We start from the raw sequence: 4,962 nt of genomic DNA on the forward strand, positions 1-4,962 counted from the left end.
AGGGAGGGAGGCAAACCATAAAAGACTCTTAAATACAGAGAACAAACTGAGGGTGGATGGGGGAGGTTGGGGGAGAGGGGAAAGTGGGTGATGGGCATTGAGGGGGGCACTTGTTGGGACGAGCGCTGGGCGTTGTATATAAGCGATGAACCACAGGAATCTACCCCAAAACCAAGAGCACAGTTTACACACTGTATGTTAGCCAATTTGACAATAAATTATATTAAAAAAGGAAAAAAATAGCATGAACAGAACCAATCTTTTCGATAAAAGACTAATAAAATTATACGGGGCGCCTGAATGGCTCAGTCAGTTAAGCATCAGATTTCAGCTCAGGTCATGATCTCACCATTCAAGAGTTCGATCCCCGCGTCAGGCTCTGTGCTGACAGCTCAGATCCTGGAGCCTGCTTCAGATTCTGTCTCCCTCTCTCTCTTCCCCTCCCCTGCTCACGCTCTGTCTGTCTATCTCAAAAATAAATTAAAAAATTAATAAATAATTAATAAATAAAAGACCAATAAAAGTATACAACTATTTAAAATGCTGATCAAGAAAAGATTCACATAATGGGGCTCCTGGGTGGCTCAGTCGGTTAAGCGTCCGACTTTGGCTCAGGGCATGATCTCACAGTTCATGGGTTTGAGCCCCGCATCGGGCTCTGTGCTGACGGCTCAGAGCCTGGAGCCTGCTTTGGATTTTGTGTCTCCCTCTCTCTCTGCCGCTCCCCCCACTCATGCTCTGTCTGTCTCTCTCAAGACTAAATCAACATTAAAAAAAAAAAAAAGATTCACATCCAAATCATACATTTACCATAAAATGAAGTATAACAACTAATAAAAATACACAACTATTTAAAATTAAAAGATTCAAAAAAAATAAAAATTAAAAAAGATTCATATTTAAATAATGTGTAGAATAACTTCAGATAAAGATTTTTTACACTCACACAAAAATGAATTCTATGCCATTTTATGATGCTAGCATAACCTTGACACTAAAGCCAGAAAATGAAAAGTAAAGAAGTAATAATAACAAAATGATACCTAACTTTTATTAAGTTTTCTAATATACCAGGAATTATTCTAAGTACTTTACTTCTATAAAGTTATTTAATCCTGACAACAGCACAGTAAGATCATTATTGTTGTCTCCGTGTTACATATGAGGCCACGTAGCCCAGAGGGTTTCAATTAGTTGCTTGATGTTCTCATTACTAGGGAGATGAGGGCGAAAAATCTACAAGTTAATCACTATTGCATATAGTAGTATATAAATAACGTAATATACTTTAATATAATATAATATAATATAATATAATATAATATAATATAATATAATATAATATAATAATATAATATAATATATAATATACTGATATTATATTCCTAAATAAAATTCCTGCAAATAACATCTAGCAAGATAGATAGTAACCTTGAGACGGGGAAGAATTTTTAAAACAAGAAAAAAAGTATATATAAATCACAAAGAAAATACTTGATAAATCTGGCTTCATTATCATCCATAAGTTTTTCACGATAAAAAAAGAATGTAATCGAAAGTACAATACAGTTGATCCTTGAACAACATCGGAATTAGGGGTGCTGACCCCCTTGTGCAGTTGGAAATCCACATATCACTTCTGATGCCCCAAAACTTGACTACTAATAGCCTACTTTTGGCCTTAACAATGACATAAAGTTGATTAACACATATTTTGTAGGGTAGAGACAAGGAAAGGTTATAAAGAAAATCGTAAGAAGGAGAAAATACATCACAGTCCTGTATGTATAAGTGGTCATGCACAAGTCAAACCCGTGCTATTCAAGTGTCATCTGTATAAACTATATATTAAGAGAACACATTTTTGACCAAAAAAAGAGGATTGCGTCTAGAAAATATTGAAGCCTTAAAAATGTATAACAGACAAATATAAAAACTTCACAGATGAGAATACCTCATACTTACAAACATACGCTCCATCCCATTAGACAAATGTAAAGTAAAATAACAACAAAACATATTTTATTCACAAATCGGCTAGAAATATGAGAGCTCAAATCAACCTTGTAGGAGTGTATCTGAGAATACCCACATTGGAGAAAAATTAGGCAACATGTAGTAATGTAAAAAAAAAAAGTCCTAACTGACTCAGCATTCTGTTTCTGAGAATACATTCTAGAACATTGGTTTTCAAACCCGTGCTGTTGTGTTCCCACCAAAACAATTGTAAGATCATATTTATATATTTTATGTTATGTTTACACAATTGTAAATAAGTGATTTGTTGTATTTTAATGGGTTTAAAAAATAAATGTTACACTCATTTTTAAATTTTTCTCATGAAACTCGACTACCACGGGATATCCACCATCATCCACAATAAAATGCCTGAATAAACTCTCTAAATCCCTGAAATACTATGTTCTTTCTCTTAATCTTTGAATTTATATGTCTATGCCTACTTCCCTCAAAGAAATTTGTAATAACTTTTTATTTTTTGAAAATTGCTCACCCTATCATAAGTCCTACAAAATATATACATGTTACACATTTTATTTTTTTTTATTTTATTTTATTTTTTTAATGTTTATTTATTTTTGAGACAGAGAGAGACAGAGCATGAACGGGGGAGGGGCAGAGAGAGAGGGAGACACAGAATCGGAAGCAGGCTCCAGGCTCTGAGCCATCAGCCCAGAGCCCGACGCGGGGCTCGAACTCACGGACCGCGAGATCGTGACCTGAGCTGAAGTCGGCCGCTTAACTGACTGAGCCACCCAGGCGCCCCAAACACACATTTTAAATATTCTGTACTTATAAGGGTTTAGGTCAAAAAGCTATAGTACCACGAATCTTTTGGCAAATAGCTGAAAATGTGCAATAAAACAGAAAATGCTAACTTACCTGCAATATATGATCCTGGCACTGATCTGTTAGCAAAAATATGGAGACTTGTGTTTCCTCTTTCTTGGTATTTTGGAGAATGTGAAGCTGACACACACACGAAGGTAGAGGTCACCACCTAAGCCAGTCGTCCCCGCCAAGCATACACAGATAATGGGAGACAATTCACAGCAAATGTTGTCAGAGTATTAATTTCACAAATTATAATTTTAAGCTAAATGACAGGAAGCATAGAGTAAGATAGATAGATAGATAGGAGAGAGAGAGGAAGACAGAGACAGAGACAGGATTCAAAACCTTGCCATATGTTTTTGCTATAATGAATTAGGGTTCTACACCCTTTAATGGTTTTTATTGACACCATTGGCTGTGTTTTTATGGGAAGGCCCCAGCAGCATTGTATTCTTGACAATAGTTTGGGAGGAGAATGGGCAGGATCATTAAATATTGATCATCAGGCCTGTTGTCTCTCTTTCAAGGAAGTCTAACACACCCCCTTTCTCGTTTTACCTTTGACAGAAGACAGAGAAAGAACTAGTATTTCAAAGTGTCCCTTTGTCTGTTTCCCTAGAGGATTTTAAATTGCAGTGAAATGTACCATGTAAGATCGAGGGTGGGAAGGAGTTACTCCCTTGTTCGGAAAGCAGAGGAAAGGAGCTTGCACAGAAGAGCCACGATATTGGGGAAATGTAACATAGACAAGGAACAGACCGATAAACGAAGACGCCGAAATGGTGGGTTTAAGTCCGTCACAGAAAACTGAATTAAGTATAAATGGTTTAATCTCTCATTAAAAGACAGAGATTGTCAGGTTGCATAAAAAAGAAAAAATACAATGCTCAAATATATATCATCCACAGAAATCCACTGTGACCATGGCATATACAGTTTAAAAGTAAAAACATGGAAAATATGTGTCATGTTAGAATTAATCACGCGGAGTTAGATTGGCTTTGTTAATAGCAGACAAAATGGACTTAGCAAAATAAGCATTAATGGGGATTTAACAACAACAAAAAAAAGACTTTCACGATGATGATAAGAAACAAGAACGATTCATCAGGAAGAAAAAACAACCTTAAACACGTATGCCTCAAATAAGCGTCAGAATCCCTGAAACCCTGGCAGACAGAACTGAAGGGAGAAATAAACAAGGTGTATGTGGCTTTCAACAGTCATATGCCAGTAACTAACAGAATGACCAGATAAAAGTCAGCAACAACACCAACTTGACACGACTGGTATTCATAGGACGTTCCGCCCATGGACAACCGAATCCTCATTCTTCACAAATACGTGAAAATGCTACGCTGAACTGCCAAACATTTTTTTTCAGTAAATTCAAAGGAATTAAAATCACACAGAGTGTGTTCTCTGGGCCAAGTAAAATTAACTGATAAGAGAAAGACACAGCCCATTCTTCTCCGCCCTCCGGGGCTTCCTTCCCACCTCTCCGCTCCACAGTAGGCTTCCCTCTCTTGTGCTGCAGGAAGCATGATGCCTCTGAGGGCGGCTGGCCCCTCATTCCCTCTACCACACCCCCCAAGACGACCCCATCTCTCCCAAAGCGTTCTGGCCGTGGCCCTCACTGATCAGGGTGGGGCGCGAAAGCAGAGTGGTGAAAGGCTATGGAATGTTCACAAGAAGGTCATGCCCAACTGCCAAGGAATTCAGACCCCATTCCTGTCACTCAGGCTAGGAAACCACTTTCACAAGTGTGGGGGGATGTTGGTAAACGCAGTTTCTCCCGCAGTCATCAAGATTTGGTGTGATGAGGGGCGCCTAGGGGGGCTCAGTCGGTTAAGCGGCCGACTTCGGCTCAGGTCATGATCTCGCGGTCCGTGAGTTCGAGCCCCGCGTCGGGCTCTGTGCTGACAGCTCAGAGCCTGGAGCCTGTTTCGGATTCTGTGTCTCCCTCTCTCTCTGACCCTCCCCCGTTCATGCTCTGTCTCTCTCTGTCTCAAAAATAAATAAACGTTAAAAAAAAAAAGATTTGGTGTGATGATAATACAATATTTTGTCTGCTTTCACTATACTGTGCGTCAGACCTCTGGGACATAT

General features: G+C 38.5%; 1 long non-coding RNA gene across 1 annotated transcript; it reads right to left on the reverse strand.

The window, feature by feature from the left end:
* Positions 1-1,131: 1,131 nt before the first annotated feature.
* Positions 1,132-4,476, reverse strand: LOC122231944. Its single transcript, XR_006209255.1, has 3 exons — positions 4,351-4,476; positions 2,902-3,019; positions 1,132-1,213 (listed from the first exon to the last, which is right to left on the reverse strand). It is a non-coding gene; the product is annotated as an uncharacterized LOC122231944 (long non-coding RNA).
* Between the last annotated feature and the right edge of the window lie 486 nt (positions 4,477-4,962).

The sequence above is a fragment of the Panthera tigris genome, chromosome A1 (assembly GCF_018350195.1).
Source record: "Panthera tigris isolate Pti1 chromosome A1, P.tigris_Pti1_mat1.1, whole genome shotgun sequence".
Lineage (NCBI taxonomy): Eukaryota > Metazoa > Chordata > Mammalia > Carnivora > Felidae > Panthera > Panthera tigris.